Here is a 14997-nt window from a genome sequence, read left to right as displayed (position 1 = left end):
TAAGTATTCATTAAAAACAAGACAGAGGTTTTATTCAACTTGTATATATTTAATATTTTTGGCCACCATGGTGACCAACAGTAAAGTACAGTAGCATAGTAGGCCTAAGTATTCATTATAAACAAGACAGAGGTTTTAGTGGTTAGAGTGTCCGCCCTGAGATCGGTAGGTCGTGAGTTCAAACCCCGGCCGAGTCATACCAAAGACTATAAATATGGGACCCATTACCTCCCTGCTTGGCACTCAGCATCAAGGGTTGGAATTGGGGGTTAAATCACCAAAAATGATTCCCGGGCGCGGCACCGCTGCTGCCCACTGCTCCCCTCACCTCCCAGGGGGTGAACAAGGGGATGGGTCAAATGCAGAGGACACATTTCACCACACTTAGTGTGTGTGTGACAATCATTGGTACTTTAACTTTAACTTTAACTTATTTAACAAGTACATTTAATATTTTTGGGCACCATGATGACCGTTAAAGTACAGTAGCATAGTAGGCCTAAGTATTTATTAAAAACTAGACAGGGGTTTTATTTAACAAGTATTTTTTATATTTATGTCACCATAATGACCAACATTGGAATACAGTAGCTTAGTAGGCCTAAGTATTCATTAAAAACAAGACGGAGGTTTTATTCAACAAGTATATATTTAATATTTTTGGCCACCATGGTGACCAACGATAAAGTACAGTAGCGTGGTAGGCCTAAGTATTCATTAAAAACAAGACAGAGGTTTTATTTAACAAGTATATTTAATATTTTTGGGCACCATGGTGACCAACGATAAAGTACAGTAGCGTGGTAGGCCTAAGTATTCATTAAAAGCCAGACAGAGGTTTTATATAACAGGTATATTTAATATTTTTGGCCACCATGGTGACCAACGTTGAAATACAGTAGCATAGTAGGCCTAAACATTCATGTAAAACAAGACAGAGGTTTTATTTAACAAGTATATTTCATATTTTTGCCACCATAATGGTTAAAATACAGTAGCGTAGTAGGCCTAAGTATTCATTAAAACAAGATAGAGGGTTTCATGTAACAATTTTTATTGATATTTTTGGCCACAATAATGACCAATATTAAAATACAGTAGCGTATTAGGCGTAAGTATTCATTGAAAACAAGGCAGAGATTTTATTTAAACAATTTTTATTAATATTTTTGTCCAACATAATGACCAACGCTATAGTACAGTAGCATAGTAGACCTAAGTATTCATTAAAAACAAGACAGAGGTTTTAACAAGTATATTTAAGATTTTTGGCCACCATGTTGATCAACGTTAAAGTATAGTAGATTAGTAGGCCTAAGTAGTCATTAAAAACCAGACAGAGGTTTTATTTAACAAGTATATTTAATATTATTGGCCACCATAATGACCAGTGTTGAAATATTGTAGCGTACTAGGCCTAAGTATTAATGGAAAAACAAAACTGGTTTTATTTAACAGGTATATTTAGTCTTTTGATCACCATAATGACCAATAATAAAATACAGTAGCGTAGTAGGCGTAAGTATTCATTGAAAACAAGGCAGAGGTTTTATTTAACAATTTTTATTTACATTTTGTCCAACATAATGGCCAATGTTAAAGTACAGTAGCATAGTAGGCCTAAGTAATTATTAAAAACAAGACAGAGGTTTTATTTAACAAGTGTATTTAATATTTTTGCCACCATAATGGTTAAAATACAGTAGCGTAGTAGGCCTAAGTATTCATTAAAACAAGACAGAAGTTTTATTTAACAATTTTTATTGATATTTTTGGCCACAATAATGACCAATGTTGAAGTACAGTAGTGTAGTAGGCCTCTGTATTCATTAAAAACAAGACAGAGGTTTTATTTAATATTTGTGCGAACTCACTCATGCACTCGGAAAGACGTAAGTGCAAGTACACGTGTACTAATTTGAACTGAAGGCTAATGCTAAAGGCTAACATTAGCCCGATGTTGCTACATGTGGACATGCTAAATGTGTTAGCGTGACAGTGGACTGCACATGTTTGTGTTGTGAAACACGACGATTGTAAAATGACAAATACGACTTTATTGTATGAAGGATCAAAGGTCGACTATGTATGAATTATGTTATCACACTGTAAGCACCCTGCAAGAAGTCACCTGACCGACTTGACTAAGCCCCTCCCACATGTTTACCTGTGAGTGTTTGATCATTGCTCCTCTGGTTTGGATGTGTCCTCCAAAGTGCCTTAATGCGCCACTAGAGGCAGCCTGCTCGCAGCTAGCCACATGCTAACGTGTTGTTTTCTACTTCCTGTTTGGGCTGTGTCACGTGTTGCATGTTGCCCATTAAAGCAGCTCACTCACTCCCAACATGTCCAAATAAAGACATTTGATTGTCACGTGACCCGCTTTGCGCTGCCTTTACAGAGAGAGAGTTCAACAACAGGTCGCCCGAGGTCGGCATGCTAACAGGAAGTGCTCAAATCTGCAATAACACAAAGCTCAGGGATTTAAATGACCCTTAAGTGCCGTTACAGTTTTTACGGTGTTAACGTTTCAAGGGTTTTATGTTATTAAAGTGTTATTAATCATAATTAGACCTCCAACTATGTCAGTATCTTCCCAAATGTGTTCCCAATCGTTTGTGCTGCAAAATTGTTACATGTAACTCTTAGAGTTTTTAAGTTATTAACGAATTATGATTAATAACCGGTTTCAAAAAATGTTAACTATAATAGACCAAAAATGTTTGTCGCACAAACAAATGGGACAAGTTTGGGAGCAGTTTGACAAAATTGGGTGTCTAGTTATGACTAATAACATGTTAATTACATGTTCATAACAAAACTATTAAACGTAAATAACTAAACTGGGTGTCTAGTTATAACATTAACTTAACTAATAGTTTGATCAAAATGTTTTGCAGCACAAACGAATGGGACAAGTTTGGGGAGATTTTGCCAAAATTTGGTTTCTAGTTATGACTAATACATAAATTACATGTTAATAACAAAACTTTAAAACGTTAATAACCTAAACTAATAGAGAAACAAATGTTTGCAGCACAAATGTAGCACAAGCAAATGGGACCAGTTTGGGGAGATTTTGGCATAATTGGGTGTCTAGTTAGGATTAATAACATGTTAATTACACGTTATTAAAAGCTATACAATGTTAATAACAAACTATAATATCTCAAAAATGTTTGCAGCGCAAATCGGAGACTTTGGTAGAGATTTTTACATATTTTTGTGTCTAGTTATGAGTAGTAACACGTGAATTACACGTTAACATAAAACTATAAACCTCTAATAACTTAAAAACTATAATAGTTCGACCAGAGATGTTTGCAACACAAATGTAGCACAAGCGAAAGGGACAAGTTTGGGGAGATTTTGACATCATTGAGTGTCTAGTTATGATTAATAACACGTTAATTACATAAAACTACAAAATGTTAACTTAAAAACTATAATAGATCAAAAAAATTTGCAGCACAAACGAATGGGACACGTTTGGGGGGATTTTGGCAAAACTGGAAGTCTAGTTAAGATTAATTACACGTTAATAACATAAAACCATACAACGTTAACTTAAAAACTAATAGTTAGATCAAAAATGTTTGCTACATAAAGGAATGGGACAAGTTTGGGACGATTTTGACAAAATTTGGTTTCTAGTTATGACTAATATGTTAATTATATGATAATAACAAAACTATTAAACGTTAACTTAAACTAATAGAGAAACAAATGTTTGTAGCACAAGCAAATGGGATTGGTTTGGGGAGATTTTGAAATAATTGGGTATCTAGTTATGATTAATTACATGTTAATAAACTAAAATAGATCAAAAATGTTTGCAGCACAAATGAAGTACAAGCAAATGGGAGACGTTGGTGGAGATTTTTACATATTTTTGTGTCTAGTTATGATTAATAACACTTTAATAACAAACTATAAAACAATAACTTAAAAACTGTAATAGTTTGGCCAAAGATGTTTGCAACACAAATGTAGCACAAGCGAATGGAACAAGTTTGGGGAGATTTTGACATAATTGGGTGTCTAGCTATGGTTAATAACACGGTAATTACACGTTAATAACTTAAAAACTATAATAGTTCGACCAAAGATGTTTGCAACACAAATGTAGCACAAGCGAATGGGACAAGTTTGGGGAGATTTTGACATCATCGGGTGTCTAGTTATGATTAATAACAGGTTAATTAAAAGTTATTAACAAACTATACAACATTAATAACAAAATATAATAGATCAAAAATGTTTGCAGCACAAATGAAAAACAAGCGAATGGGAGATTTCGACATAAGTAGGTGTCTCGTTATGATTAATAATTATATGTTAATGACAAACTACAAAACGTTAGTAACTTAAACTAATAGATATTAATAAATGTTTGCAGCACAAGCGAATGGGACAAGGTTGAGGAGATTTTGACATAATTGGGCGTCTAGTTGTGTTAATAAAATGTTACTTACACGTTAATAACAAAAATTAATTCAATAAAACTATAAAACATTTAACTTAAAAACTATATTAGTTTGACCAAAGATGTTTGTAGCACAAGCACATGGGTTACGTTTGGGTAGATTTAGACAAAATTGGGTGTCTAGTTATGAATAATAACACATTAAATACACGTTATTAGCAAACTGTACAACTTTAATAACAAACTGTAATAGATCAAAAATGTTTGCAGCACAAATGAAATACAAGCGAATGGAACAAGTTTGGGGAGATTTTGACATAAGCAGGTGTCTCGTTATGATTAATAACTATACGTTAATGGCAGTAACTTAAACTAATAGATATTAATAAATATTTGCAGCACAAGCGAATGGGACAAGGTTGAGGAGATTTTGACATAATTGGGTGTCTAGTGGTGTTAATAACACGTTAATTACATGTTAATAACAAAAAAAACTATACGTTAATAACACACATTATTTGGACCAAAATGTTTGCAGCACAAATGAAGTACAAGCGAATGGGGAGACGTTGTGGGAGATTTTTACATATTTTTTGTGTCTAGCTATGATTATTAACACGTTAATAACGTAAAACGACACAACGTTAATAACAAACTATAATAAATCAAAAATGTTTGCAGCACAAATGTAGTACAAGCGAATGGGACAAGTTTGGAGAGATTTTGACATAATTGGGTGTCTAGCTATGATTAATAACAGTAATTACACGTTAACATAAAACGTTAATAACTTCAAAACTATAATAGTTACACCAAAGATGTTTGCAGCGCAAATGCAGCACAGGCAAATAGGACAAGTTTGGGTAGATTTTGACATAATTGGGTGTTTAGTTATGAATAATAACACGATAATAACACAAAAAAATGACACGTTAATAACTTAACAATTATAATAGTCCGACCAAAAATGTGTGCAACACAAACCAGCACAAGCGAATGGAACTATCTGTGGAGATTTTGGCAAGATGGGAGGGGGAAGGGGATCTAGTTAGGATTACTAACATGTCAACATAAAAAACATAAAACGTTAACTTAAAATCGACAATAGTTTGGTTATGAATGATAACACATTAATTACATAAAAACTATAATAGACCAAAAATTGTGGCACAAACGAACAGGACAAGTTTGAGGAGATTTGGACAAGGTGTGGGGGGCGGGGCAACGTCACAGGTAATTCAATGAGTCATATTATGTTGAAACTACATTTAAAAAACACATGTGATACTCTTGTACGCCACAAGAGGGAAGTATTGCTCAGTGACATCTCTTTCAACACACATATACACACACACACTGATCGTCTGAGCTTTGCAATTACTTTAAAAAAAAAAAAAGTTAGCTCAAGTTGCTAATGAAGCAGTTTTGTTGGAACCGTCAGGCTGAGCCACAAATGTAGAAAAGGTTCAGCACAAAGTTTCTTTGAGAATCACATGCGGAAAAAACTAACGGTACCGTTTTTATATTTTTCATTGATATATATTTTTTTTTACAGGAAAAAACTGAGGCATGTCATTTTTTGTGGGATTAGCGACAACTTTTTCACGTTACATTAATAATAATAATAATAATAATAGATTTTATTTGTAAAAAGCACTTTATGTTGAGCAAACAACCTCAAAGTGCCACAGTGTTTAAAAAAGAATAAGAAAATATAATAATAATAAAAGATAATAAAAATAAATAAAATATAAAACTAGAAACAGCCCAACAGCTAGAACCAGCATGTATTTTTTAAAAAGATGGGTTTTTAAGCCTTTTTTAAAAGCATCCACAGTCTGAGGTGCCCTCAGGTGGTCAGGGCGAGCGTTCCACAGACTGGGAGCAGAAAGCCCGATCTCCCATAGTTCGTAGCTTTGTCCTTGGAGGTTGGAGGAGGTTAGCCTGTTTGGAGCGGAGGTGTCGTGTGGAGGATTTGGAGGTGAGCAGTTCTTTAAGGTAGACGGGGGCATTTCCATTGAGGCACTGGTAAGTTAGTAAGGAGATTTTGAATTCAATCCTGAGTGGAACAGGAAGCCAGTGAAGGGATTCGAGAGTTTGTGTGATGTGGTCATATTTCCGTGCACTCATCAGGATCCTAGCAGCACGATTTTGTATGTACTGCAGCTTCTGAATTACTCTACACCTGTTTGCTCTTTTATTCCACTTTTTCCTGTTTTTTTTTTCTGTTTTAGTAATGGAATTTTGAGAAGGTAACCCGGGTTGTTAAAAAAAAATTAGATGCCCGCCGAACATGGCCCCCAGCTAAGACCACACTTTGGACACAGCTGTGGCTTCATGTATTAAGAGTTGCCTCCTAAAAATGGGCGCATGTTCAAATACAGAAAACACTGAACGCAAGACAAAATGTATAAAAGTCTGAACGCATTTCTTTGTCACATCATGAGCAACCTGGAAATGATCGCACATGTCTTGCCATGCCCCCTTATGAATATGCAAATCACATCGAAATTTGCCACGTGCCTGAGATCTGCCAAGTCACAAATCGGTAGGAGGTGCTTGTTTCTGGTGTTTCCAGCGAACCTCAAGAGCAGTGAGATCCGAAAACTGAACGCAGGCTAGAATTAAAGATAGGGGAAGAAGGTGAAGAAGAAACAGATGGAGGAGGACCTGAACTAAATTAGTGCCGCACGTCGTTTGAAAAGATGATCGCTGCAATGATACGTAAAACTTGAAGAGGTGGATCACTCTGATTACCGCCAATATAAATATCATTACAACAAAATGTGTTCATGCAGCAGCCTTCTCACTGCCAGATTGGAGTTTCACGTAAAAAAAATCATGCAATATTTGGTTTGCGATCTTTAACATTTTAACATAGGAGAGACTTGACTACTCAATTTATTATTACAACACAGGAGAGCTGCTTGCCGTAGTCGGAATATTCCTCCGCTGTAGTGTTGGCAACAACTTTCTTTAGTAACGATTCATCTAAGTCAGTGGTTCTTAACCTTGTTGGAGGTACCGAACCCCACCAGTTTCATATGCGTCTTCACCGAACCCTTCTTTAGTGAACTTTTTCTTTTTTTTTTTTTTTAATTCAAGACAAAGTTATGTTTTTTTAATGGTGCACTAAATGAACCGTGCATGAACATCACCTTGTTCAAAGAACAACACAAACACAGTGCATGAACTCACAACAAATTACACACCTGCAAATCAGATGGAAAATTAGAGGGAAAATTGTTTGGGGGTATCCATAATACGCCGATAGGGAGAAGTTTTTATTTACACGATGAGTTGGGTGTGTCTTGACCTCAGCGGCGCAGGCTCCGCCGAACCCCTGAGGCCGACTCACCGAACCCCTAGGGTTCGATCGAACCCAGGTTAAGAACCACTGATCTAAGTAATTACTGTTCCCAGCGTTGCATCGCCATTACCAAGAATGCGAAGTGGCTCGGGTTTTGGTGACGACGCCGGGGTAAACGTTGTAAAACCTGCTCAGTGGTTAGAGTGTCCTCCCTGAGATCCGTAGGTCGTGAGTTCAAACCCCGACCCAGTCATACCAAAAAGACTATAAAAATGGGACCCATCACCTCCTTGCTTGGCACTCACCATCAAGGGTTGGAATTGGGGGTTAAATCACCAAAATGATTCCCGAGCGCGGCTACCGCTGCTGCTCACTGCTCCCCTCATCTCTCAGGAGGTGGAACAAGGGGATGGGTCAAATGCAGAGGGTAATTTCACCACACCTAGTGTGTGTGTGACTATCAGTGGTACTTTAACTTTAAATGCGCCAATGACGATTGGCTGGTTGGGCGGGTCATCGCCTGCTCAAGGTGTTTCACTGCAAGGCCCCCCCCAGCCCCACACCCCGACTGACGCGCGATAATTGCGGCGAATTTCAAAGGTAGGGTTCTCATACTGCAAGTACCGGCGCTACTTTTCGCTGACTGAAATGAAAGGCAAGATAACATCCACGCCATGTCCGGGGGAAAAAGGTGTTTTTTTTGGTACCGTATCGGGTTTTGTACTTTCAATATTTAATGTTACTTTACAGAATATTTATTTGTTGTACATTTTTCTTTCCATGCAAATCATACGGCACAAAAAAATAGCTTTGCTGAGTAAAACTTGTTACTCGTGCAATGAGGTAGCTTGAGTTACTAACTCAATTACTTTTTGGGAGAAGTCATTTGTAACTATGAAGCATTGGATGCATTGGCGAAAAAGTGCATTTTGTGTCCTCGTCTTGAAATTGTCCAAATTGGATGAACCACTTGTGTGTGTGTTGCCCAAGTATCCACAGCCTGGTACGTACCTCGGTTTAGAAGTCACGGTTCGGTTCATTTTCGGTACAGTAAGAAAACAACAAAATATAAAATGTTTTGGTTATTTATTTACCAAATTTGTAAACAATGTCTTTATCCTTTTAACGTTGGGAACACTATAAGAATTCTGCCCAAATATAGAAATAGCTCTGTGTGTGTTCCAATTCAATTATTTAGTGTCTCTGGATCTTGTTTAAATCTCAGCTCAGATAATACAGTTCTTGGAGAAAGGTTTTGGAGAGTAAAGCAGTACAGTCCATGTGCTGCGGTTAAGGGTGAAAATGTGTAGAGGGTTGGCTCGAGAGCCTCCTACCAGCCCAGATAGAACAGGTGGTGGGGTTCCTGGCTGGAATCTCCCAAGAACGATCCTTGGACTAGATGCTTTTTTTCCTAAGCTGGCCATCATAAAGAGAAGCCTGGCCTTTGTAAGAACCAGGACCATCCTTATAAATCAATGTGTACACAAATCAAATATCTTCATTAAATAACACTAATTGCATTATAAAGTATTCAGAACAGGTTCTAGTTTTTTCCTCGATATTGTACAATGTCAGAATCACAATATGCAATAAAGTGCTAAAATAACCATTAGCAGCATAAATATGACCTATACAATTCGGTCAGTGCACTAAACGTGCTTATTATCAAACACATTCAATACCCAATAGTTATCATTGGTTCAAGTCACAGACCTTTTATATGGACCATTGAGAAATATGCCACAAAGACTGTTGTAATGAAACAATGGAAGAAAGACTTATATATTTTCATAAACATGGACTCACCAACTCCGCTTCTACAGTCACACACAGCTTAATGACAAAAAATCCGGCACTGGTAGACGGCTCTATAAAGTTAACAAATAGGCATTTAGTTTAGAATCCCGTCAGCACAATATTTCGGGTGAAAACGAGAATAAAAACCTACTTCGAGCAGAAATACAATCTGCCTCCCATCACATCCTGTCTACTGGCCACTTCCTGCTACCGGCTTATTGGACCGCGGCGGTCATGTGACTAGGGAGAGCTGCGTGCTCTCCCTAGTCACGTGACAAAGAGTAATAGATAGCAAGAGCCTAATAGTCTCCGCAAAAGTATGTATTTCACACCTGCGTTACACCAGCATGCCGTGTGTTGTGCCTCGGTGTGCATTGTTTACACAACGTGCGGTACGCTACTTATATCCGTCCGTGCAGTGCGCTACTTAATATGTTCGAGTGGAAACTCGTTTGGTACACCTCCGAACCGAACCGAACCCCCGTACCGAAACGGTTCAATACAAATACACGTACCGTTACACCCTTAATATATATATATTTAAAAAATATCTCCTTCTCACCCCGGTGGGGTGGTATCTGTGTTATCCTCAAGCTCGGGTCCTTTACCAGAGGCCTGGGAGTTTGAGGGTTCTGCGCAGTAACTTGGCTGTTCCTAGGACTGCGCTCTTCTGAACTGAGGCTTCAGATGTTGTTCCTGGGATCTGTTGGAGCCACTCCCAGTTTGGGGGTTACTGTTCTGAGCGCCCCCACTACCACGGGGACCACGCGAGCCTTGACCTTCCACATCCGTTCCAGCTGCTCTTTCAACCCTTGGTACTTCTCAAATTTCTCGTGTTCCTTCTTCCTGATGTTGGCGTCAGCTGGGATTGCCACATCTATCACTACCACCCTTTTTTGCTCTTTGTCCACCGCCACTATGTCTGGTTGGTTAGCCAGAAGCTGAAGTCCCACAGAACCTTGGCCCGGTTGTTCTCAGCTACCTTCTGTGGTATGGCCTATTGGGATTTGGGTACTTCTATTCCATACTGGTTGCAGATGTTCCTGTATGGCAAGATGGCGGCGCATGGCTATGCTGCGGCTATGCTAACGCTCTTGGGAGTGTAGAGCGATTTGGCAAAAAACACCCGTCATTTCTGTCAATTTCATGGCTGGCTCAAAGCGTGAACACTCTTTGATCACATACGACCGACAGACAATTCTGGATGTGGATGGATCGGGTCGTTATAGACTGAAAGATGCATGTACGGTGGACCTCCTCGCTAGCATGGGAATACTTCGCGGGCTACATCGAGCGGCCTTTGTAGCAGCGGAGTCAAGTGCTAGCGGTGACCGCCAATGGAGACGACGTAAGCGGTGCGAGCGGAAGCAGAAGCGGGGATGTCGAGCGAGGCTAACAACAAAGAGAAAAGCTAACCAAAGAAGCGTGGAGTCTCCGGGTAAGAAGCCATTTAAACTAGAACTAGCCACCGTCAGGCTGGATCATCCCTGCACACATAGCAATTCTCTTAGAATAAAACACAACTCACATAATGTTTTTTCTTTTGTGACCGTGTCAGAGGCAGACATACATTGTACTGAGGTAGCTAACTATGATGCGGTCAGTTTATCGCAACATCAAGCAAACAATCTGAATATCCCCGTCGTATCAATTCCTAGATATGGTCGAAACTATTTAAAGTGCACTACGCATAATAAATGCAACATTATTAATATTGCTACTTCGGATAATTTCAACAAACAATCCTCAAAACAGCCCACTACATATAATATGGGCTTTTTAAACATAAGATCATTATCTTCCAAAACTTTATTAGTTAATGAAGTCATTAGAGACAACAAACTTGACGTCGTTGGTCTCGCCGAGACCTGGCTCAAACCAGACGATTTTTTTGCGCTAAATGAGGCATCTCCTCCTAACTATACCAATACACATGTTGCCCGACCTCTTAAAAGGGGAGGGGGTGTCGCACTAATATACAATGAAAACTATAATCTTACACCTAACCTAAATAATAAATATAACTCGTTTGAGGTGCTCACTTTGAGGTTTGTCACACCGCTGCCTCTCCACCTGGCTGTTATCTAACGCCCCCCTGGGCCCTATTCGGACTTAATCAGTGAATTCTCAGAGTTTGTTGCTGATCTAGTGACGCACGCCGACAATATAATCATAATGGGGGACTTTAATATCCATATGAATACCCCATCGGACCCTCCATGCGTGGCGCTCCAGACTATAATTGATAGCTGTGGTCTTACACAAATAATAAATGAACCCACGCATCGCAACGGTAATACGATAGATCTAGTGCTTGTCAGGGGTGTCACCACCTCTAAAGTTACGATACTCCCGTACACTAAAGTAATGTCCGATCATTACCTTATAAAATTCGAAGTTCTGACTCATTGTCAACAAACTAATAATAATAATAATAACTACTATAGCAGCCGCAACATTAATGCTGCCACAACGACGACTCTTACTGACCTACTGCCTTCGGTAATGGCACCATTCCCAAATTATGTGGGCTCTATTGATAACCTCACTAACAACTTTAATGACGCCCTGCGCGACACCATTGATAGTGTAGCACCGCTAAAGCTAAAAATGGCCCCTAAAAGGCGTACCCCATGGTTTACAGAAGAAACTAAAGCCCAGAAATTATCATGTAGAAAGCTGGAACGCAAATGGCGTGCGACTAAACTTGAGGTTTTCCATCAAGCATGGTGTGATAGTTTAATAACTTATAAACGCATGCTTACCTCAGCTAAAGCTAAATATTACTCAAATCTCATCCACCTCAACAAAAATGATCCTAAATTTCTGTTTAGTACAGTAGCATCGCTAACCCAACAAGGGACTCCTCCCAGTAGCTCCACCCACTCAGCAGATGACTTTATGAATTTCTTTAATAAGAAAATTGAAGTCATTAGAAAAGAGATTAAAGACAATGCATCTCAGCTACAACTGGGTTCTATTAACACAAATACGACTGTATATACGACGGACACTGCCCTCCAATATAGTTTCTCTCTCTTTGATGAAATAACATTGGAGGAATTGTCAAAATGTGTAAATGGGACAAAACAAACAACATGTTTACTTGACCCAATTCCTGGGAAACTTATCAAGGAGCTTTTTGTATTATTAGGTCCATCAGTGTTAAATATTATAAACTTATCACTTTCCTCTGGCACTGTTCCCCTAGCATTCAAAAAAGCGGTTATTCATCCTCTACTCAAAAGACCTAACCTCGATCCTGATCTCCTGGTAAACTACCGGCCGGTGTCCCACCTTCCTTTTATCTCGAAAATCCTCGAAAAAATTGTAGCACAGCAGCTAAATGAACACTTAGCGTCTAACAATCTCTGTGAACCTTTTCAATCCGGTTTCAGGGCAAATCACTCTACGGAGACAGCCCTCGCAAAAATGACTAATGATCTATTGCTAACGATGGATTCTGATGCTTCATCTATGTTGCTGCTTCTTGATCTTAGCGCCGCTTTCGATACTGTTGATCATAATATTTTATTAGAGCGTATCAAAACGTGTATTGGGATGACAGACTTAGCCTTGTCTTGGTTTAACTCTTATCTTACTGACAGGATGCAGTGTGTCTCCCATAACAATGTGACCTCGGACTATGTTAAGGTAACGTGCGGAGTTCCCCAGGGTTCGGTTCTTGGCCCTGCACTCTTTAGTATTTACATGCTGCCGCTAGGTGACATCATACGCAAATACGGTGTTAGCTTTCACTGTTATGCTGATGACACCCAACTCTACATGCCCCTAAAGCTGACCAACACGCCGGATTGTAGTCAGCTGGAGGCGTGTCTTAATGAAATTAAACAATGGATGTCCGCTAACTTTTTGCAACTCAATGCTAAGAAAACGGAAATGCTGATTATCGGTCCTGCTCAACACCGGCATCTATTTAATAATACCACCTTAACATTTGACAACCAAACAATTAAACAAGGCGACTCGGTAAAGAATCTGGGTATTATCTTCGACCCAACTCTCTCGTTTGAGTCACACATTAAGAGTTTTACTAAAACGGCCTTCTTTCATCTCCGTAATATCGCTAAAATTCGTTCCATTTTGTCCACAAGCGATGCTGAGATCATTATCCATGCGTTCGTTACATCTCGTCTCGATTACTGTAACGTTTTGTTTTCGGGCCTCCCTATGTCTAGCATTAAAAGATTACAGTTGGTACAAAATGCGGCTGCTAGACTTTTGACAAAAACAAGAAAGTTTGATCATATTACGCCTATACTGGCTCACCTGCACTGGCTTCCTGTGCACCTAAGATGCGACTTTAAGGTTTTACTACTTACGTATAAAATACTACACGGTCAAGCTCCTGCCTATCTTGCCGATTGTATTGTACCATATGTCCCGGCAAGAAATCTGCGTTCAAAGAACTCCGGCTTATTAGTGATTCCCAGAGCCCAAAAAAAGTCTGCGGGCTATAGAGCGTTTTCTATTCGGGCTCCAATACTATGGAATGCCCTCCCGGTAAAAGTTACAGATGCTACCTCAGTAGAAGCATTTAAGTCTCATCTTAAAACTCATTTGTATACTCTAGCCTTTAAATAGACTCCCTATACCAACCGAGCGGTATAGCTCGGTTGGTAGAGTGGCCGTGCCATCAACCTGAGGGTTGCAGGTTCGATCCCCGCTTCCGCCATCCTAGTCACTGCCGTTGTGTCCTTGGGCAAGACACTTTACCCACCTGCTCCCAGTGCCACCCACACTGGTTTAAATGTAACTTAGATATTGGGTTTTCACTATGTAAAGCGCTTTGAGTCACTAGAGAAAAGCGCTATATAAATATAATTCACTTCACTTCACTTCACTTTTTAGACCAGTTGATCTGCCGTTTCTTTTCTTTTCTTTTCTACTCTGCTCCCAACCCGGGGTGGACCGCTAGCCTGTCCATCAGATGGGGACATCTCTACGCTGCTGACCCGTCTCCACTCGGGATGGTTCCTGCTGGCCCCACTATGGACTGGACTTTCGCTGATGTGTTGGACTTTCACAATATTATGTCAGACCCACTCGACATCCATTGCTTTCGGTCTCCCCTAGAGGGGGTGGGGGGGGTTACCCACATATGCGGTCCTCTCCAAGGTTTCTCATAGTCATTCACATTGACGTCCCACTGGGGTGAGTTTTCCTTGCCTGTATGTGGGCTCTGTACCGAGGATGTCGTTGTGGCTTGTACAGCCCTTTGAGACACTTGTGATTTAGGGCTATATAAATAAACATTGATTGATTGATTGATTGATATTCTATCCCAGCCACTTTTAAGCTTAATGCATGAGGCCGTAGGACTAGCAGGGAGGGGAGCTAACATGCTAAGGCGCTGTTTGAGGATCAATCAGATAATTTTGTACGGGAGACCAGCTTGACCCATTTGAAGGTTGCTAAAGTAGAAACGCTAAAGTAGCATTAC

Source organism: Entelurus aequoreus, linkage group LG20, assembly GCF_033978785.1.
Source record: "Entelurus aequoreus isolate RoL-2023_Sb linkage group LG20, RoL_Eaeq_v1.1, whole genome shotgun sequence".
NCBI classification, from domain to species: Eukaryota; Metazoa; Chordata; class Actinopteri; order Syngnathiformes; family Syngnathidae; genus Entelurus; species Entelurus aequoreus.
This window is presented reverse-complemented; position numbering follows the sequence as displayed.